Genomic DNA, 22,394 nt, shown 5'->3' on the forward strand with positions numbered 1-22,394 from the left:
TAAAAATTAGAATATATTTTTAAAAATAGGCATAAAGAATTATATACTTCTTATGTTTACACATAAGTCCAAAAATCTCACCATATACAACCTGGAAGCAGGACAGTCCCACAATATTCCTTTTCCTATCTCTTGCCTTCATTCACCACCCCCTTCTTTTTGAACAATCAAGGTCCCCCACTTTGAAGGCTGCTGATGGAGCCTTCCATCTCATTAATGTGGTGGGCGGTGGGAGACAGGCATTTCTCTTTGCTTCACTGCCTCTCAAGATTGGACTTGGGACCTCGCACACTAGCCAGGTGCTCTTCTTCTGAGCCAGGCCCTCAGCCGTTTTGTTGTTCTTTTTCTTTTTGCTTTTGCAACAGGGTCTGGTTTTGAATTTATAGATCTTTGCCTCAGCCTCCCTGGTAGTTGGGACTCCATTCCTGTGCCCTCCTGGAAGTGGCAGATTAACCTGAGACTTAAGCCTAGGAAGACAGCTCACCTCTAGTGCCTGAGCCACACAACCCAGGGATCCGGTCCTCAGCACCCTTTACGGACAGAGTGGAATCAAATGCCAAGTTAGAAAAGCAACCGAGAGCTATAAAAAAAGCAAGCTTTCGGAGCTTCGGGCGTCAAGAACAATAATCTGCAGATTTGCTTGGCGAGTCCCTGAGCCTCGTGTCATACTTTCCACAAGGCAGTGCCTGGAGAGCTGTGTGGGCAGAATCCGATATGGCCTGGCAGGTGCGAACCCCAGGATCAGCGGGTGGGCAGAGCCGGTGCTTGCTGCCGCCCTGTCCTCTGTCACGGCTTTTCCAACACTTGCTGACGTGGGAAGCAGCATAGTGGCCCTGATCCCTTACCTATGTAGCCATACCAGGAGACTGATAGTTGCTGTTCATAACTGTCCCCTTATATTGCTGTTCATAACCATCCCCTTACATTTCACAGCTGTCCCTTTATATTACACAGCCTCCACCAGTGTCCACCCTCCACCCTTCACCTTGATAGCTGCCACCTTTTGCCTTCCCTAGGCCCCTAGGGTGACGTCCTCGAGAAAGGATTTCCCTGTGGGCTAAACAGCTAGTATGACCTCACCCAGATGCCTGGGGAAGACCTAGAGCCCCAGGCACATGTGTCCCTGGCCCAGCGGACCTGAGATGTGGGATCTCCCACAGTGGTTCAGATGCCCTAGAACTCTCGAGGGGGCACTATGGAGCTACCGACTCTGTGTCACAATTGCGTATCAACTGCATTTCATGTGGACTAATTGAAATGTAAGGGGACATAGTGCTTGCGGCTCCCACACTGGCATGCAGCTCTAGAGCAGGGATTGTGCTCCTGGAAAGAGAGGTGTGTGCCATGGCTGGGGCCCTATGGGGTCCGAAGGCTGTGTGTCATTTGTGATCAGCCATGCAAGTGGACAGGCTGCCCTGACCCAGACCAGCCCCTGGGGCAGGGGTATGCAGCCTGGAGAGAAAAGCAGGGTGTGGGGCACGCTCTTGACACAGGGACACAGTGCCCGGCACCTGTGGCTTACAGGAGCAGCGGTCAGTGAGGCTTGCAGTTCCAGAGGGTCCAGTCCGAGGCAGAGCACTGTGACAGTAGGGTGTTGTGCGGGAAAGCTGCTTACTGGTGGCAGCCAGAAGCAGCCAGGAAGGGGACAGCAGCACAAGAGTAGTTGCTCCCAGGTTGATGCCCCAGGGACCACCTCCAGCCGGGACCCTCCCTCTGGTAGCACATTCAGCCGCGCATTCACCAGGTAACTATGGGGCCGCCCTCTACCCAGTCACCCTCCAAACACGTGAGGCCTAGGGAAACTTCAGAGCTACACCCTAGCGAGCGTGTTCAGCCTGTTGGTTGTGCGCCCACCATTGGGCCTCCAAGCCTGCTCCCTTTAGTCTGTGAAGGAGATATGGTGTCCTGAGTAAAGAGGTAGGGGTGGCATCTTCCAGGTGCCCACAAAGCAGGGGTGGTCAGGTGGCAGCAGGAGGCCACCATGCTTCACAACCCATCAACATTGTGGGCAGAGATGAGACTACCCTGTAAATGAAGGGCTGGGCTGGGGGGACAGGAAGGAGGCGGGAGATTGCAGAACTGAGACTCCCAGCCTAAGAAGCTGCAGAAGGCACTTGGGATTGCTTAGCAAACTCAGAGCAAAGGGGCTGGCAGTGCAGGCATCCTTGAAGCTTTGAGCATGGGGACTGTTCTGAGACAGAAATTACACTCTGCTAGGTGTCACATTGACTCCTTGGTCCCCAAGTCAGAATCAGCAGTGGGAGGTTGACAGACTCCCAGCGCTTTGGTCTCAGGCTGCCGAGACTGGGGCTGGGCCTGAGGTTGGCTTCGTGGACAGAAGGGGGCACCACAACCCCAGCTCATCCTGCGCTGTGCCTCTTGGGGCTCTCTGGCCTCTTAGAAGCTACTGAATTACCTGCCTACTTATTCTTTATTTTTAAGACAGGATCTTGCTATGCAGTTCAGGCTGGCCTTGAGCTCACTTTGTAGCTCAGTCTGGTCTTTTTTTTTTTTTTGCAGAACCGGGGATTGAACTCAGATCCTTGCGTTTGCCAGTCAAGCGCTTATCCTACTGAGCCATCTCCCCGGCCCCTCAGTCTGGTCTTGAACATGAAATGCTCCTCCTGCCTCAGCCCCCCTCCCGGGTGCTGGGATCATAGGCATGCGCCACGCGCCCATCTTACCTGCCTACTTTTAGCCTCTACCCATGCCAGCCACTGCACTTGATGCAGGAATAGAGGTGCTGGCCACATGGCCTTCCAGTTCTTCCTTTTGATTTCTGAGTTCTTTCCATTTTTTCCTTACACTTTTTTTTTTAAGACAGGGTCTCACTTTGTAGTTCAGGCTGGCCTCAAACTTGTGATCCTCCTGCCTCAGCTCCCAAGCGCAGGGACTGCACGCGTGCGCCACCCCACACAGCAGACTCAGGTTTGTCAGCCTGGGCATTATTGACACCTGGGGCCAGATGACTCTCTATCACAGAAGGTTGTGTTACAGCGGTGACAGGGAGCAAAACTAAGCCCCCACAAGAGAGACCAAGTGTGAAGGAACAAGGAAGTGTTTCTCTCAGGCTTGCAACCACCTTGGGCCACGCCTCCCACAGTGGTCAGCACCTTCCTGAACTTGGCTTTCAGGTTATATGCTTTTTTTAGGTTGCCATAGTAACTATATTACCTCATTTTCAGGAATGTTACAAGAATGCCACAGAAGTGCCACAAGGTTTGCGTTTCCCAGGCACTGTGGACCATCTGCCTGTCATGGGGTGGTACGGTTTAATGTCTGCCCTATTCCCCGAGTTGTCCTGTTTGTTCCTATGTTATGACCCTGGTTTGCTCTAGGTGGGTTCATGGTTAGCTACGTGGGGGGTGTGGGAGTTTACTTATAGCATAGGAGAAGGTTAGTGACCCCCCCCCCACATGGAGTCTCTTTCGCCCGTCAGTTATCCTTCCTGGACCTTGTAGGATGCTCACCAGCATCCTGGCTTCTGTCCAGCAGATGTGAGGAGCTCCCTGTCCCCCTTTTGGGACAACAGAGCTGCTTCCAGGCCTTGTCAGACATCCCTGGGGAGCGTAGCACTGGCTGGGGGTGTAGCTCCCTTCTGGGACATCTGCCCAACATGTGTGAAGCCCTGGGTTGAATGGCTAGCACTGCAAAAAATTAAAAAATAAAATTAAAAACAAAAACTGTTGGAGGTGTTCCCTCCTGGAAGGTGGCGTGAGACCTGCACTCCCGGGAGTGGAGCAAGCAGTTCCAGAAGCCAGCCGAGGCCTGGCTGCGTGCAGGAAGAGAGCTGGGCCGCTGGGGTAGGACTGACAGATGTGGTTCCCGCGTGGCTGAAATGGGGTGCTTGTCCCTCAAGTTCAAGGTAGCCAAGTGTGAGCCCTGAGCTACATGGAGCCTGACTCAAGGCCTTCCTGCCCCATGTCACCTGCAACCCTGTCACACTACTGATCAGGGGTCACCAGTTCTCATCTTCTCCCAGGGGTGCCTGGCCCTGTGGTAAAAGGACCCCATGCTTCCCTAGCATAGGACCTGGCATACAGTGCCCACCCAGAACCAGCGTGGGAGGAGAGGAGCCCTGCTTGGTGTGGGGCCTCTGACATCCTCTTACCCACAAGTCCTCATGTGAGTTGCTCTTAGACTCACAGGCACGTCCACATCCTAACACACTTGTCAGGGACCCTGGTAGACGAGGGATGAACTGGTGCCATCCCTGCCTTGTGGAGCCCTCGGGAGCTCTCCAGTAAGAATGGTAGCCCTGGAGACCACAGCTGTCCCCAGGGCCACACAGAGCTCGTGGCCACAGCAGCCCTGTGTCTGGGCATGTTGGTCTGAGTGAAGCTTCCTCCTGGTACTGTTGCCACTCTGCAGCCTGGCCCGTGGGGCTCCTTGGCCGCCCAGGGACAACAGAGATACCACCCAGGCACCTCTGAGCACAGTGCTACACCTGTAGGGCAGTGGTCACATGGGGCAGAGGCAAGGATGGGCTCAGGCAGGACGGCCTCCAGCACAGGCATGCAGCTTAAGGTCCCTGCTGTCAGCGGACACACAAGGATACCCACGGGGACATTGCCCTCCACAGTCTGGGTGGAGGTGAAGACAAGTGGGGTGAGGACTTCCGGGCTGGCAGGTGGAGGCTCGGCTCCTGCTCAGCTCCAGGCTCCAGGGTCCCCTCCATGCCAGTCGTGGACCCTGCTCCAAACTCCAGCTGCAGCATCCTCCTGCCTCCGCCTCCCGAGGGATGTGGGGGTTCGTGCACGAGCAGATTGTACAGGGCAGACCTAGGGGCATCTTTCCTCTCTCAGGGACAGGAGTGGCCTGAATTAAACTGCAGCAAGGGTTGCACTACCACTGAGGAGCCCTGGAGGTGGGCAGGCACCCTGGCCGGTCGGGTGTGGGCCCGGAGTCTGCCTGTCATCCCCTCCCTTGGGAGCTCTGGCAAGTCGTCTCCATGCCGAGTCCACTGGCAGCTGCCAGCCCAGGTGGTCCAGGACCAGCCTGGCCCTCAGGGACCCTGTGGCTCACATTTCCAGCCAAAGCAGGAGGCTACTGTCCTGAGATGGCAGCAGGACCACAGTGCAGGCACGAGGTCGAGAATGGCTGGATGCCGTCATCACCTTGTTTCCTTCACCCAAGTCACCAGCCCCAGGGGCAGCCAAGGCTGGGTGGCCGTTATTGTGGGCATGTTCCCAGGCTGAGCGTATTAGACAGAGTCTGTGCCAGGCCCCGCTGTGCCCAAGACAGACAGATAAGAGGCTTTCCAACCCAGTGTCTGCACACCCAGACTTTGGTTTCCAGAGGCTGGGGCAAGAGGATCTCTGTAAGTTCAAGGCCAGGCTGGGCTACACTCAGCAAGACCCTGTCTCCACAGAGCAAGACAAGAAAGAATGAAGGACATTGGTTGCGGCAGCACTGGTCAGAGTTGAATTGGTCCAAAGCATAGGATGTCATGTTTTCTGCATAGTGCTAGTGTTTCTAGACGTTGAGTCCGTGGACATGCTCAGGATAGCTGTTTTAAACATTGAGGGTACTGGCATGTGCCAGCCATTTGGAAGTGTCAGGCATCATTTGCCGTGTGAGTCATCAGTTGGAAAGCAGCCCTGGGGGCCTTGGGCTCCGCCCTGTGTGCCCCGAGACTTGGCCTCCTGGTGTGGGTGGAGACTGGCATCTCAGCGCTGGAAAAGCCACCCACACCCAGTCCTCAGCAGCGGCCGCTCTGGGTGGGATAGCGGCCGCCTCCAGGCTCAGAGCCACAGCACCAGAGTTAGGGTGTCCCAGCCAGCTACTCACTGAGGAGCCTCGGAGCCAGCTTTGATTCCTCCTCCTCCTAATGCAGGAGGAGTTTAGATTTCTTTAAATTTTATTTTATTTTTTTGAGACAGGGAGGCAGTTCAGTGTGGCCTTGAAGTCACTTTGTAGCCCAGGCTGGCCTCAAACTCACAGCAATATGCCTGCCTCAGCCTCCCACATGCTGGAATTGCAGATGTGTGCAGCCACATGTGGCAGAGTTTAGGTTTAGAAGATTGCACCCACAGTTTCCCAAGGAAACAGGATTCAGGCAGCCTCAGGGATGACTCTGAAACCTCCCCTTCTGAGCGCCAGACACTCTGTTCATGCCCACGCTGGCCACAAGTCTGTCATTTGGAAAGGATTTAGAAAGCACAGGCTCCATGCAGATCCCGGTCTACGTGTCTGTGACAGGTGCTCCGCTGGCTTTCTGTGACCGCATGGGCAGAACATCTTTCCCACTCCATGAGCTGATAGAATAGCCAGGCGTGATGGCGCACACCTAGAATCCCAGCAGTGAGGAAGCTGGGGCAGGAGGACTGCTGTGAGTTCATGCTCAGCCTGCGTTACCTAGTAAGGCCCTGATTCTAAACAAATGAAGAAATAAATAAATACCTTCTATGGTCTGCAAACCAACTGCTGCCTTCTGAGCATCCACTGAGGCAGGAGTTCGGCTCAGTTTCCACAGCAGCAGCCTGAAGGTGTGGGCCTGAGGCCCTGAGGCCACACGCGAGGACGCCGTGCATTCACCCGATCAAAGCACCAAGTTCATTGTACACCACAAGTAAGTCCAGAAACTTTAAGAGATTAAAATTACTGTTTCGAGGGCCGGCATCTCACTCCAGAGAACCAGGCCCATGAAGAAAGCCAGGTGTGCCCACCGGGACACACTTCCAGGTTTTAGTCACCACAAGGCTATGGCTGAGCTCCCATGGGGCAGCAGAAGTCACTCAGGCAAGACGGCATCTGTGAAATTTTTAATGTGGCAAAGACAGCATAAGAAGAACATAATGCCGCCATGGTGGGAGTTCCACTTCCTCAAAGCTCGCTGTCCTTGGCACCTCCCGAGGAAGAAGTCCTGAGCCCCCTGTGCTTCGTGGAAGAGGCCTGGTGGGGCAGCATCTCGTCACCTTCTGAGCTCTGGGACAAAACACTCATCACCCGCTACTGAAAGGGGAAGTGTGGATTCGGGCTCATGGTTCAGAGCACTCAGTCCACAGCTGTGGCTCCAGGCAGGAGCATTGGGTGCAGGGGCCCAGCGGGTGACAGCTGCCCCCCAGGGGACCAGGAAGGGGGGAAGACCCAAGAACCCACCTCCAGATCACCCCTGGGGGCTACCTCTGGCCACATCGCAGCCACTGAGCACGGGCCTGGGGGCCTTCTAGATCTAAGCCGTGGAAGGCTAAGGTGGTTCTGGGGACAGAGGATCCGGGTTTTTGACTGGGAATGGTGTTTTTGATTTCTGGCTTTCAAGGCTGGTTGTTTTCCAGCTGGGCCTGTTTTGGGGAGATGTGGCAGTTTAGGGGAAGGTGAAAAACTGTAGGAAATGAACGGAAGTTGGTTTAATATGTCACATAAAATTAAATTACAAGGGCCAGCTAAATAGCTCAGCAGATTAAAATACCCACAAGCAGTCGCTGGGGCGGGGGGTTCAATCCCTGGGCCTGCCTTGCCGGCCCCACCCACAGGGCATGCTGAAACAGTGACTGAGACTGGGCATGGTGCTGTGTGCCTGTAATCCCAGCTCTTAGAAGGCTGTAAACAGGAGAATCACTACAAGTCTGAACTAGTAGTGAGACCCCAAGCACCCTGTAGGCCTTTCCCTAAAGTACAGAAAAATAAATAAGAAAATCAAAGGTCTAAATATTTTTAAAAGAAACCGTAACATTACAAGTTGTTGCAGGGAGATTTTAAAATAATGCTGGAAACCGTTTCAGTGTAGATTCAAAGCCTAGAAGTTATAAGAGTAACAATGTCCCACTTCATGGCTAAACATGAAGGTGTGCTTAGTGGCAGGAGCCAGTGGCCACCAGGGAGTATTTGCAGCTTATGTTTCTCAGGTAGTTAGCCTGATATAAAGAATGTGGTACGCACACGTAGTGGAGCACTATGCAGCCATGAAGCAGAATGGAATCTCGCCATATAAAGAAGAGAGGTGTATCTAGCTCATACCTGGACATCAAGTGCTCCACGCTAGCCCCGATCAGCTGAGCTGGGTTAACTTGTGGGTTAACATTGACAGCAGGAACCAGTTTCACTAAAATAGGTAGAATTTTTTTTTTTTTTATTTCTAAGCTAGATGTGGCAGCACAAGCCTGTCATCCCAGGGCTCAGGAGGCTGAGACAGGAGGATCTGAGAATTCGAGGCCAGCCTGGGCTGCATAGTGACACCCTGTGGCAAAGAAAAAAGAAAACAGTGAGTGGATCAGTGTCCTTATGCCATGGTTCTGGGGACCTTGTTTCCCACACAGGAACCCCAGTCAGGAATCCGCCTACACCCTGGCCCCGGGCTCCAGCCACTGGCACCTATGAGCAGAAGCGTCTATTGTTTCTAGGCTGCCCGCCTGGGGTTGTGTTCTTGTGGCTGGGTGACTAAGACCGGCATCGCCCTCTGTAAGGATGAGGACCTGCTGGGCTGGTGACCTGGGGACCAGTTGGGTTCTGTTCTGGAAATGTGGTATTGGAGACCCCAAGGGTCACTGCAGCTTCTGTTGGAATTTTTAGGAATTGAACAAACCCTTCCGTAATCCTCTTATACGTACTTTGCTGCCCAGCGCTCGCCTGTTTCCTGTCTCTGTGCTCCACAGCATTACTTCAAGCCTTTCCTGGGGTCAGTCTTGAGGAGCGTCTGTCCTGGTGTGCATCTCTGCTTATTTGTTTGGTTTTAGTTTTTCAAGCCAGAGTCTTACTATGTAGTTCAGGCTGGGCTTGAACCCACAGAGGTCTTCCTGCCTCTGCCTCCCAAGTGCTGGGATGCCAGGCGCATCATCTGCCACTCACGCTTCTGCTGTTGGTGTGGGGGACTCCGCCTGGCTGGGAGGCTGTGACTCTGACGTTTATTAGATGCCTGGGGCTCCGTGAAGTCAGCTTGCTCCAGCTGTTCCTTCACAGAAGGTAGTGAGGGAGAATTTCCCTTTCCGCCCTTGCTCACGGCAAAAACACTGAGTCAGAGCCTTCTCTGGAAGCTCAGAAATAACCTCGTGGGCCTGAACACCATGCAGACTCTGAAGAATTGTCAGGTATTCTCGGCTCTTCAAGCAGACTGACAATTTTAATTATTCATGAGGCATTTAAATGGACTTCTAACTCCCTGTTAAATACTCGCTGTTTCTTGCTACAGAATGATGTACTTCTTCTGTCTTTTAACATTACTAAAAAAAGGCTAAGGGTTTCTTATAAGAATTATGAGAAACTACAATAGTAATTTACCTCCAAAGAAGAAATACATGTTTGTTTGTTTGTTTGTTTGTTTTACTGGAAATACTTGTTTTGATGTTTCTAGATTACATATTTTCCCCCCACTCCCCCTCTAGATTACATATTGAAATAGTTTAAATTTATGAGTCTGTGGCTTTTTTTTTATTTAACAGAGGATTGAACTCAGTGCTTGCCAGACAGGTGCTTAAACTGCCGAGCTATCTGCCCAGTAAGCCTATGACTTTAAACAATAGAATGGAAGGGATCTGTAATCAATAAAGCATGAGGTGCCTAACTTTTCGCGAGCTGTTTTGTTTTTTGAGATAAGGTCTTGCTACATAGTTCAGGCTTGAGATATTAGTCTATCTTATTTTATGCTGTGGGGCTTCCAAATAGCAGTAAAAAGTAAAGCACAGATCTGGAAGCATTGTCCATGTGGAAGCCAGACAGCGTGGCCTGAGTGTGGGGGCGTCTGGTGCCCGCCTGCCCCTCTGCAGAGTCCCAACCCCCACCGCAGGGCGCAGCGAGGGTCCCTGCAGCTCCCAGACCCAGAAGCCACTCAGAGGCTTTGCTGCGTTTCCATGGCAACTGTAGATCTGGCCCTTGTTCAGACCTCAGCTCTGCCCAGTTCCCAGCAGGTGTCCCAGCCTCAGAATGGTGACAGCCAGGTGACTTTGTCCTCCAGTGCCTGTTGGCTTGGTCACCCCGACTATCACCAGCTCTATTGCTGCCGGTGAACGAGGGGACACAGGGAGGCCATGGCATCCCTGACCTTAGGGTTGTGGAAGAGCACAGCCCCTGCTGAGTGGCGTCACCCCAGGTCCTGGAGCTGGGGTCCCTGGCCCCGCATGTGTCTGCGCCTGTGTGGCCTGGTTGGGTGCCCCCTTGGCTGACACAGACTGTGCTGTCGCCTGTCCCCCCTCCCCCGCCCCCCATGTGCCCTCTCCTGTCCTGGGTGCAGGGAGGGCTGCTCTTTCTTTCTGTCCTAGGCTTAACCTAGGCCCTGCTCACGGAGCTGCATCCCCAGCCCTTTTTTTATTTTCTGCTTCGAGACAGAGTCTCACAAAGTCACTAAGTTCCCTATACCCAAACCCAAGAGACCCTCCTGCCTCAGCTGCCCAGAGTGTCCCTCCCAGCGAGAGCAGACCTGGCTCTCACACCAGGTCGTGGATGGAACCAGCTGAGCTCCTTATAGGGACACAGTGAGAAATGCCAGAGGGAAGCTCTGAGCTGTCCTGACGAGGGAAGAAGATGCCAGACCTTGGCCCATCTGCTGGCCTCGGCCCTGGGCAGTCACTGGTCAGAGCTGGGAGAAGCCAGGCACGGTGGTAGCACCTGTCATCCCAGCGCAGGGAGGCTGAGGCAGGAAGAGCGCCGGGAGTTTGAGGCCAGCCTGGGCTACATAGCGAGACCCTGACTCAAAAACATACAAGAAGCCTGACATGGGCAGCCTGGCATGTTAACTGAGCCCGAAGCAGAGTGCAAGGCCTTTCCTGGTCACAAAAGCTGCAGAGTTTTACAAACTTCTTCCCCGGAGCAGAAGAATTCGGAGCCAGGGCTCGGAGTCACCGCCAGGGGGCGCCGCTAACGTCCTGTGTGAGGTCCGCAGCCCAGGGAGCCGGGTGGGTCGGGAAGGGAGGCAGCTGGAGAGGAACCCCGGCCCTAAGCTGGCACACCGACTGTCACCAGCTTCATCGCAGCCGGTAAACGAGGGGACACAGGGAGGGGCTTAGGGCTCCCTGCCGCCCCCGCACGACTGCTCCAGCCCCGGAAGGCACAAATTGAGACCCTGCCTGAGACCCAGGCCGGGCGGTGGCGATGGTTCTGGGTTGGGTGCTGAGCTTGTGTCCGGCGTGGCCAGCCGCTCGGTGCGCGACTCGCTCCACGGCCCCTTCCGGAGATCCGCGTCTAGGCAGACAGGGCTTGTTCACTGAATGAGTGAACGCGCTCCCATGGCGCGCGCAGGGGGCTTGTGTAGGATAGTTGTCGTCACTCCTTGGGGCCTGATGGGGGCGCAGCGATCCCAAGGGGGTGGGGGGCTGTGTCCCCCTCAGTGCCCTATCCTCCAGGCCTTGTCCTAAGGCTGGCAGCGATGTCACCCCCGCGCCCAGCAGCTGAGGGAGAGACCCTGATGCAGCCCTTGGGGCTGGAAGGGCAGAGGAAGCCTCTGGGGCCCCACGTCCGACTAGCCGAGACTCCTCCAGGTCTCCAGGTAGGGTGACCAGCGGGCGTGGACTGGAGGGCCCAGAAATCGGGTTTAGAAACCAGGCCTGCCTGGGGGGGTAGGGGGTGCATGCCTTTGATCCCAGTACATGGAGGCTGAGCCAGTAGGATCGCCACGGGTTCCAGGCCAAGCTGGGCTATATAGTGAGTTCCATAATGAGGCCCTTTCTCGAAACAAAAACAAAAACGAAAGAAAGACAGATAGATCTAGGTCTGGTGCGCAGGAGCGTTTCTAGGTGCTCATCAGGGCAGCGTGGGTCCTGGAGTCCCGGGAGCCACAGGACCATAGTAAGGGCTCTGTAGACCCCGGGACCCCCAGTGTACCCCGGATGAGCAGGCCAAAGAAGGAAGTGCAGTGTTCTTACCTGCCGTTCCTCGTGGCTCTCTGAACCAGGTACGCCATGGGAGGTAGTGGGCACAGCTTGCTACCTGGGCATGAGGTGCAGGACTGATCGCAAGGTCAGATCAGTCTAAGCTGTGAAGAAAGGTTTTCATTTGCATTACTTTTGCTTTCAAAGCAATTTTAAAAATTAGGGCCGGCGAGCAGCAAGACTTTAACTCAAAAAATAGATATATTTTTAATCAACCGTGGTCTTTACAAGCAAAAATTAAGAGGAAAGCATTGTATTGACATCTGAGCCAACCCGGAAGCATTCTTATTTTTATTTATTTATTTTTTAATTTTTATTTATTTATTTATGTGTGTGTGTATGTGTGTGTGTGTGGACAGCTCAGCCCACCAGGGGGCGGGACTGGCTGGCATGTGATGCTGGGGGATTGAACCGTGATCCCTGTGCTTTGCTAAGCTTGTTCTAAGTAGGTACTTTAGTTATTTATTTATTTATTTATTTTAACATTTATTTAGTGTGTGTGTGTGTGTGTGTGTGCGCGTGTGGCCAGCTCAGCCCACCAGGGGGCGCGGCTGGCTGGCGTGTGGTGCTGGGGGATCGAACCGCGGTCCCTGTGCTTTGCCAAGCTTGTTCCAAGTAGGTGCTTTAGACCACTGAGCCATCTCTCCAGCCCCGTAAGTAGGTACTTTAGACCACTGACCCATCTCTCCAGCCCCAAAGGACTGAGCTAGGGCTAGGCCCCCCCGGAAGCATTCTTAACCCGAGGTCTTCACGGTCGCTCCAGAGGGGTTCTGAAGTGCGCGTGGCGTGACCTGTCCTCACCTGGGAAGTCACAGGCCTTTGTCCCACTGCTTTCAAGCCTTGGCGGGCTACCTGTCGCGTCTTGCAGAGGGACACCAGAGGGCGCCCTTGAGTGCAGGCCCCGCCCATCCCGTTGCCTAGCAACGCATTCTGCGGGGCTTCCACGCTCCCGGAGACCGCACCCACCGAGTCCCCTGTGAGTCCAGACCCAGACCCCGGGTTCCCAGATGGCTTCTGGGGCGCACACCCAGGCCTGTCCCCACTCCAGTTACTGTGCTCCAAGCGGCCCCTGTTGGTGTTGCTGCTGTTAAAACCACTGCAGGGTGATCTCGAGCTTCAGCCTGGCCCCCTTACAGGTCTAGGCCACTGAGTGGGTCTCAAAATTTAAAAAGCAAAAGGAAAAAGGGCTGGGGATGAGGTCCTGTGTGTAATCCCAGTGCTGGCAAAGCCGAAACAGACTGTACTTTCTCCCCGGGGTTACATTAGATCTAGGTTTTACATACTTTGATACAGTACATCAGAATAACCTGTTTTCTTTGTAGCCTCGGTTTTGTTTTGCATTTAAAAATAGTGTTATGGGGCCGGCGAGATAGTCCAGTAGAATAAGTGCTTGCCTTGGCAAGTGCAAGGGCCTGAGTTCAATCCCTGGTTCAAACAAAAATAGCATTCTGAGAGTGGCCCCAGAGAGCCTGCAAAGAGGAGCCGGTACACAGTACAGCTATGGACGGGCTGGGGAGATAGCTCAGCACTCTAAGTGCCTATGTGGAAGGCTCAAGGACCAGAGTTTGATCCCCGCGCCATATGCAGTGTTGGTCCCGGAGCCCCAGTTACACCGTTCTGGCCCTGAAACCAGGCATGGTGGTACATGCCTATAATCCCAAGCGCTGGGGAGGCTGAGACAGGAAGATTAGTATGAGTCCAGTGATCTGCATAGTGAGACCCTGCACCAAATGAATAAATAAATGAGGTTTTTTGTTTGTTTGTTTGTTTGTTTGTTTTAAGGAAAATAGAGCTAGGGAGGAATACGAACTCTGTGCGACTTTGCCCATTTGAAGCCATGCGTACTCCTGGAAGGCCCTTGGGGACTGACTGGAGGGAGGCTGCTCCCCCACGCACCCCAGCTGAGTTCCTTGGGACATGTGTGGTGCCCACACTCAGAACTTTACCTTCTGTGGCACGCATGTCACAGGCGCCATCTGAGAGCTGACAGGACAGCAGGCGACAAGGCTATCTTCGTACAACCTCCAGCTTTCATTGTGTTTATAATGGTAAAATATAGTGAACATAGTGCCGTGTTCTAAGCAGTTCTGGCATGGTCATTGGCCTTTGGCGCTTTCCCACTGTCACCAGCACCTGTCCCTGTGACTTCCACTTCCAAATGAGCCCCTGCTCCCACCAACCAGCAACACCCTGTTCTCCCCCAGCCCTCATCTCCCCTTTCTGTCCTTGTGAACCCAAGTGTCATGAGTTTTTACTGCTGCGCTTCATCTTTCAGCACAAGTCCGTGGTAAATGCTTAAGACAGAAGTTTAACACAAGCAACATTTCGCAGTGCCTCTCCTGAATCCCCTTTAAAGTCCCAGTAACCGCTGTCAACAAGAAACGCCATTTTCCTGGTTCTCAGTTACCTTCTCATTGCTGGGGTGAAGTACCAGACACCTGCCAGCTGAGGGAGGAGAGGTTTACTTTAGCCCAGTTGGCAGAGAGCTCAGTCCATGGTCGCTGTCTCCAAGGCAGGTAGCCTGGTAGAGGAGGATCAGACCTCGGCAGGAAAGGCAGGAAGCAGCCCAGAGATTAAGGGAGAAGCCGGGAGAAGGCACACCTTGCAGACCACACCCACAGGGGCTCTGCTCCGCTCACCAGGGTTCACCCTCCAGCGTCGCACCCAGCTGGGAATTCATCTGTGGGCGAATCCGGTGTCGGTGGTAGTAAGCATCCCTCACCTGCGATCCAGCATCACACACTGGGAGGGGGAGGGGAACCCTGGGGGAGGGGCGGTCAGGGGGCGTGGCCTGGGCCTGTCTCCCTCCTCACTCTGGACCTCTCTGCCTCCTGTCTGCCCTTCAGAAAGCAGAAAGCAAGCCCCTCTGCCGTGACACTCTATCCTGGAGCTAAGCACCACTCTATCCTGGTGGACTGGAGCTTCTACAGACTAGGAGTCAAAATATGCCTCTCTTTAGTTTGTAGGTGTGAGGTGTTGTGTCCCCAGGATGAGCATGTAACTGAGACACAAGAGTACGCTAGATTGGAATCATAATGAGCTAGATAACAGAAGTCACCGCGTGGCCCTGGGCATCTCAGTGGCTGGCTCAGTACATCCGCATTGCTGCACAGCCACCGCTGCCAGAATTTCTGTCTTGTTGCACAATTGAAACTCTGACCTCACTAACGCTCAGTCCCTTTCCTCCCAGAGCCCCTGGCCCCCATCCCACTGTCACCGTGAACCCGTCGGCTTAGGGACCTGGGCTGCAGCAGTGCTTGGGTCAGAGTGTGTGGATTTGACCTGCAACACCAAGAGAACAAACAAAGTCTAAATCTCTGGGACCTTGCGTAAGGATCGCATGGTATTTGTCCCTCTCTGACTGGCTTGTCTCACCAGTGCCACGTCCCCAAGGCTTGACCCATCTGTGCCATGTGCAAAAGGTCCCTCCTTCCTGAAGGCCCCTGGCATGCAGGAGAGCCACCTTTGACTGCTGGTCCACCCACTTACTCCTGCCTACAGAAAGCAAGCTCCTTTTTGCACTGAGTATGGTCATCTGCAGTGTTGGCCTCGGTGGCCTTGGAACACCACCCCTTCCTCAGTGTGTCTCCTCACTCCAGCCCTCTGCCCTGGCAGGAGGGCTCTGCTCGGCCTGAGGCCTGGCCTCTGAATGTGGGACATGCATTTAGATCATTGCAGACTGTCACAACACAGGAGTTTGCGTCTGTCCATCTTTGTGCTGGAGATAGTTGTGTCACAGTGAGCTGGCAAGTTCCCCTCTCCTGGAGGAGAAGTTCCCAGTCTCATTGCCTAACTCTGTCCCTTGAGACCCAGCCCTCTCCTTATCTGCCCATCAGCTCAAGTCCAGGAAGTGCCCGGCGCCTGCTGCCCCCCCCCCCATTCTGGCCTCCTGACGGCATTTCTTCCCACCAGCACTGCGGGGCTCACAGGCCCAGCTGGTCTCGGGATGTGCCTAAGCAGCACACAGCATTCCCTGCTGGGCTATGTTCAGAGCCCAGAGAGCCCCGCTCCACGGAAGCCAGTGCCCTAGGGTGCAGCAGGAAGGGGCCAGTTGTCTGGGTTCAGGGTCGATTGTGACAGTGCCCTGGACTCAGACTCACCCTTCCTGAGAGGCTCTGTGGTTGGGTGCACCCCAGGCGTGATCACTGTGCTTAGCGCTCAGCCCTGTGTTTCACCATTCACTTACCTCATGAGCCCTGCGGACTGGGTGCCATTTTCACTCCTGTTCAACCTCTTTTGTTTTTTGGTCAGACAGGCGTTGTTACATGATCCAGGCTGGCCTTGAAAACTCAGCAATTACAAGCATCTGCCACCACACCTAGCCACCACACCCACTTTACAGGGCTTGCCCAGAGGTGATGACTGCACAGGGGACATCACATAGACTCTGTCCCTGTCCTGGTTCCATGCGTCCTCATGGCAGGGACCCCGGCTGCATCCTGCCTGTTCATCTCACTGACCAGTTGGATTCCAGCCCTAGGCAGGCATTCTCTGCTGCAAGCCGTGAGATTTGTTGCTCTCAGCTTCCAGTGCCTTGCGTCCCAGTGGCAGCTGGACGTGCTCTGTAGATCCTGACGAGCCCAGGTCCTGTCCCATGTTGTTATGTGTGGTGCAAGCGCTGGCTCCCGAGGCTGCCACTTCCTTGTGCTGCCCTCACAGTAGTGAATTCCAGACAAGGGACTAAGTCGGTGTGCTCACAAACGCCTGTAATCCCAGCACCCAAAGGCTGACACAGGAGGATCACCATGAGTCCAGGCCAGCCCCGGCTATACAGCAAATTCAAGGCCAGCGTGAACTACATAGTAAGAACCTATCTCAGACAAAAGAAGGAGAAGGAGGAGGAGGAGGAAAAAGAAGAGGAGGAGGAGGAAGAGGAAGAGGAGGAGGAGGAGGAGGAGGAAGAGGAAGAGGAGGAAGCGAGACCACACACCGTCAGAACCAGGGATAGGAGAGGAATCTTCAGACCCAATAAACAAGTCAGCCATGCCTTGCTATAAGGAAGTGATCCCAATTTGATGGATGTGCTGAGATCATGCCTTCAGATTCCAAAGAACAGATTCCAGGACAAAAGAGGTCGCAACTAGGAAGTTTAATTAAGGTGCCTGGGAGGCAAGAGGGTCTTTAAAGTGGGCTGCAGCAAAAAAATAAATAAATAAAAAATAAAAAAATAAATAAAGTGGGCTGCAGCAGAGCTTTTTGTCTAGGGCTTTTACAGTAAAATCACATTGCAGGTTACCGTGGGTTAAGCTTAACAATCAGCCTATAGGTTACAAGCACAGTCGATTAGCTAATTTGATTCAATAGAAATCAGGAACATAGGAAGGTAGGTGCAGAGAACACTGTGCTTGCCATGTTGGTTCCAGTCTGTTAGTTTCTGGTGGTATCACATTGTTTCTAGTGTGTGTTACATGTGTATCTAATGTGTTGTTTCTAGTGTGGCATGGGTTCTAGCACCAGTAGGCCTGCCACCAGGCTCCATCGTGGGCCTTCTGTCACTCAGCCCTGGACCGCAGCCTCTCAGCTCTGACTCTGCCTTGGCCTGGCCCTGTCTAACTGCCTGCACTGTAGCTCATGGAGCTCTGCACAAAGCTCCACCAAAATCAGTTCAAACATGCAGCTGCCCATAACTGTACGTATGTCTAACCCAAACTATCAAGTGAAAACGCAGCATTCGCTAAGATAGTTCATAGTGAAGCAAAGCCCAAGTGCATTCCATTACCCCTCCACAATTATTCCTTTCAGTAGTGGAAAAAGCGAAGGGCCCCTTCATAGCAGCACAGAGCAGTAAAGATGTGGGGTCCTCATGAGGAAGGTGGCAGGAGCATGCTCAAGGAGGCAGACCAACCAGGAGAGGAAGGAGCATGTTCTGAATGCGAGGGCGAGGTGTTGGCAGGCTGCAAACCCACCCAGAGTATGCAGCACAACTCGAACAAGGATGGGTCAGAGGGAGGATGGCTTAAAGTTAACAAATGGACTGTAGCACGAATTGGGGAGAATGAACAGTGACAACAGCTATGACAGCTTTGGAAAATAACAGGAGTCATTTTCAACTTTTTGTAGCCTTCTCCTTCTCTGGCCAAACAAAATCTGTGCCGTCCCATCCAGACACTCCCACTGGGTGCAAACTGCTCCCCAGTCAGCAGTCACATTCCCTAACCCTTGTGCTGTAGAAAAACAGCATTCAGGCAACCTACAGAGATGTGCAGGGCCAGGCATGGCGGTGTAGCCCTGTGATCCCAGCACTCGGGAGGCTGAGGCAGGAGGATGGCTACAAGTTTGAAGCCAGCCTGAGCTGCATAGTGAGACCCTCTCAAGACCAGAAATACCTTACTGAGAATGCTGAACGATGAAATCTACACTTCGCCTCCCCTCTGTGCAGGCCAAGTCACCCAGGGCCACCACTGGGGGGCCACCTTGCCCACCGGTCTGTCACTCTGGGGGTGGGGACAGAGTGTGCTGCTGGCCGCCGGTGGTGGCAGCCACAGCCCTGACCATCCCACTAGGCTCAGGGCAGCCTCCCGTGCCCAGCCCAATGTGTCTTGACCACAAGTGGCAGAGGACCGAGAGCCCTGCTCTGTCCACCCTAGCAGGCCTGGAGACGTCTAACCCCATGCTTAATGCTTGCGCCCCCTACTAACGTGGCAGGTAGGGAGGGGGCGTCCTATGGCTAAAGTTACTGCCGTGCAGCCCAGTGGCCACGCACTGTAGACCTCCACCGTCAGATGCCGCCACGCCCTCCCATTATGCTGGGGCGGCTGCCCGAGTGGGAGCCAGCTCTCAGGTGACGTGGTCAGGAGTGGCTATTTGATCTCTTGTTAGTCCAGAATTTCCACTCCCGTGCCCAGCGTGGTCACCACACTGCTCTCCACGGGTCCTGGGGCTGGGACTTGTGACACCCAGCTAGAAGCTTCATTTTGAGAGGTAAGGCTTTTAAACTCTTCTGCTTGGATCTGCTCTAGAGACACCCAGCCTGAGTGGGTCGAGAAAGAGGGGTTACCCTACCCAGGTGCTTCCCGGTGGGTGGGTGGTGGGGCTTGTGTTTGGCTATTGTTTGAGGCCACAGTGCAGGTGAGGGGGTGCAAACAAGGGTGGTCCCTTGTTTCTAGGGCGGTGTCGATGTGTCTGCCCTCGGAGAGCAGCATTGGCTGGGGAAGTTTAGGGATGCTGTTTCAGGGATCGCTGTGCCTCGGGCTGGAAGGTCCTTGTCTTTCCTGTTGCTTCTCTCTGTTCTTCCAACTCACAGGCAAAGCAGGCAGCCCGCAGTGGGCCTGCCACAGGACCCTGTGAACCCAGCCCCATACCCCGAAATCTCTGCTTGCTCTGGGCACCATTTAAATTCAGATGATAAAGTCCTGCCCCCCCATGCACACACACTCACACACGCGTCCTTTGTGTGAGTGACGTTTGCAGTTGGGAGCACTTCTAACATAGCTGCTTCCAGGACTTTCAGAGTGGGGTGAAGAAGCGCTGGTAGCCACGACTGTCTGGACACTTTGCTCCTTTCCACAGTGCTACACTCACAGGCAGGACTTCAAGCCAAAGCCAAAGCAAGGGTTAAGGCATCTGGAGAAGGAGTGTGCCGCTTTTGTTTATGCTGAAGTTGCCAGGCTTGGTGGATGGCGCTTGCCTGATGTGCCTCTCTTCCGCTGTAGGTATCTGCTGACCTGTGGGTGATTTCTGGTCAGTGGGGCAGCCTGTTAGCTGGTAAGCACTTTGAGAGAGGACAGTGCGCTTTCTCAGGCTGTCTGCTCTGATCAGAAGCGCCTAGCGCTGCGCTGTGCGCACACAGACTGCCTTCTTCGCATTCACGTGAGGCAGGCTTAGCAGAACCCACAGTGATCGGGCAGGGAAATCCACTTGGATTTTAGTGCACTTGCTTCCTGCTGAAAGTCGCAGGTCTTTGTATTCATGGTCAACAGAACTGGTTTCCTAAGAGATTTCCAGGGGCGTTGGTGGCCATTCCCCTAGGGATCACAGGGCTGGTCCTGCAAGGATCCATGACTCTGAGGGATGAACTGAGAAATGGACACTCAGCCTTGGACTGATTCCCTGACCCTCAGGGAGATGAGTTGATGGATGTTTTTATTTTGGATTGTTTGAAAAGGGTCTGCCCACCCCCCAGGCAGGTCACCCCTCCCCTGGCTGGGTTCGGAGGCTCACATGGCTCCTTCTGGACAGGCACAGGCACCTCTATCCTTGCACGGACGCGTCCTCCCACCCCCGCCCTCGGTCCTGCCCTCCAAGCCGGCGGCAGTGGTAGAATTGTAAGGAGAAACTGAAGTAACCACTGTTTTCTTCTTGCAAATTAAAGGCTTTCTCCCTCCACCTTGCTCTCTCCACTGTGGCTGCCAGCCGGCGCCTCTGCCTTCTGTTCCTAAGCACCTCTTCTCTGTCTGAGCTGTGACTTAGCCCTCAAATAGGAGTGGGGAGCAGCCCCCCCCCCCAGCCCTTTCCGTCATCCCCTCCAGCTCCACCTGCTTCCCAGCTGAGGGCAGTTAGACTCCTCCCCTGCGGCTTCACCAACATTTCACATCATTTCCTTAGAAAATCCAGGGGAATTGAAAGACTGTTACAGGTGTGGCAAAGAGCTGGGCACTAGGTAATTATGGAAAAAAAAAAGAATTCTAACATCATCCTTTTTAGAAGAGAGTTTTTGTCAGGCATAGTAGAACATGCCTGTAGTCTCAAGCCTCAGGAAGCTGAGGCAGGAGGATTGCTGTGAATTCAAAGCCAGCTGGAACTACACAGTAAGAACCTACCTCAAAATGAATAAAATGAATGAGTTTTCAATTTTCATTCTATTCTCAGTTGTCACAAAAGTGCAGAATACATGACTACATGTCAGTGAGTACTCATAACCTGTCAAAGGCCTCCATTTATTAGGAGAGCCCTTCTGTCTTCTGCTTGCCCACCTGCCATTTATGAAATGGCCACTATACCCCACACAGTGAGGACACGTTCCCATCCAGCAGAGCCCATCGCAGCTCGGGTGCTGCAGGGAGACAAGCTTCCCTCAGCACCTGGGTCACAGGGCCAGCTGCTTACTGTGACAGAGACTTGCTCATTGCTACTTGCCAGTGCTCCAGGGCCTGATCTGCAGCCACTGTGGACCTGAGCAGGCCAGTGACCTAGGGGATCCCTTTCTGCCATTGGTGGAAGATCAGACTCTTGGTAGATGGCCTGACCAGGACCCTGGGGTGTGGGGGTGGGGAGTCCCTGACCAGCAGAGTCCCAGGGGACACCAGCATGCCAGCCCCATGGGCTCTGTCAGGTGCATGGGTGTTTTGGGTGATAATGCGTTTGGGATTTCCCTCTCATCTTCCAGCAAACACCTGTTCTGCACCTCTGAGCCTCAGTGTGGGCTGTGGAAGTCGTGAGTGACTGCGTCCTCAACCACGTGTGCAGCATGAAGAGTTTTTAGGTCGTTGTCAGAAGATCCCAGCAGAGTCCTGCCCTGGCTGGAGTCCAGAGGCCTCGGGAGCTACTTGTGCTGTGGAGCCACTCAGCTGGCAGTTGTGTGTGGAAGCTCACATAGCTCGAGTGCTTGTTGCTTTTCTGCTGGAGGCAGAGGCAGCCCTGCCCTCTGCTGTCGCTGTCTGCTTAAGGCTGTGCCTCCAGCCCTCACACTTAGCAGCAAACCACAGGGGAAAACAAAGCAGTGAACTTAGCAACAGACAGATTCCAGCGAGACTCAGTAACCAAGCCTGGGTGTGGCCCGGGTTGGCCTGTGCTGCTGACATTCCCTGTCCACAGCAAGAGATCAGCGTCACCTTTCCTGCTTTCCCAGGAGTCCATGGAAGTCAGTTTCTGATCAGGGCCGGGTGCATCTGGGTCCTGCTTTTGATACATTTAATATGCATACCAAGGTTGATACAGGCAGTTAGAACTTCCCCAAGCCTGCCTGCCTGCACAGCCCAGGGTGTGGCCCAAAAGGGGCCAGTGGGATCTGTATGTTTCTGGCCTCTTGGAAGGGGCTGGAAATCCATAGTCAGCCCATCAGGTGTGGCTGCTGTCTATCACCTTCACCCAAAGGAGCAGATTGTACCCAGTGCCATCAGCCTCATGGTTCTTCAAGGCTGACCAGATCCAGATGGGTCAATCCCCTCAGTGCCGCTCAGCTCTTCACAGTGCCTCTAGCTGTGCTCACCTTCCCTACTGTGGGAACGGGGACCTTCTCTTTGATTTTTCATACACTTAGGTGGTTTTAGTGTGTTGTTGTGTTTTGGTTTGTTTTTATGAGGTCAGGTCTCACTATGGAATTCAGGCTGGCCTTGAACTCACAGTGATTCTCCTGCCCCAGCCTTCCAAAGGTTGGGATTACAGGCGTGGCCCTATGACAGGGAAGAAATTCCCATCCTGTTAATTAGTGAAGTTTCTGTCTCACAACTCCAAAGAATGGACTTGCAGATAAAGGAGGTTAAAAGTTGAAAAAGTCTATTAAGAGAAAGCTCCTGAAACCGGAGAGACAAAGGAGGTCCTATAGGTTGCCACTGAGTTGTTCATTTAGGGTCTTACACAGTAAAATTACATTGTAGGTAACCTTGGGTCAAACTATAAGCAACTTGTGGGATTACAAAATAGTCACTTAACTAATAT

General features: G+C 53.7%; 1 protein-coding gene across 37 annotated transcripts in view; it reads left to right on the forward strand.

Moving 5' to 3' along the window:
• The window catches only part of Lrrfip1 (LRR binding FLII interacting protein 1), a 96,712-nt gene that overhangs the window by 8,199 nt on the left and 66,119 nt on the right, over positions 1–22,394 (forward strand). Inside the window, exon 1 of one of the 37 annotated variants that reach the window (XM_023722144.1) lies at positions 18,653–18,719. The exons of the other annotated variants lie outside the window; for them this stretch is intronic. The gene's annotated coding sequence lies outside the window, so the exon portion shown is untranslated. Of the gene's footprint in view, positions 1–18,652; positions 18,720–22,394 lie in introns of those variants that run through there. 37 annotated transcript variants of the gene reach the window in all.

Source organism: Octodon degus, unplaced genomic scaffold, assembly GCF_000260255.1.
Source record: "Octodon degus isolate 3935 unplaced genomic scaffold, OctDeg1.0 scaffold00089, whole genome shotgun sequence".
Lineage (NCBI taxonomy): Eukaryota > Metazoa > Chordata > Mammalia > Rodentia > Octodontidae > Octodon > Octodon degus.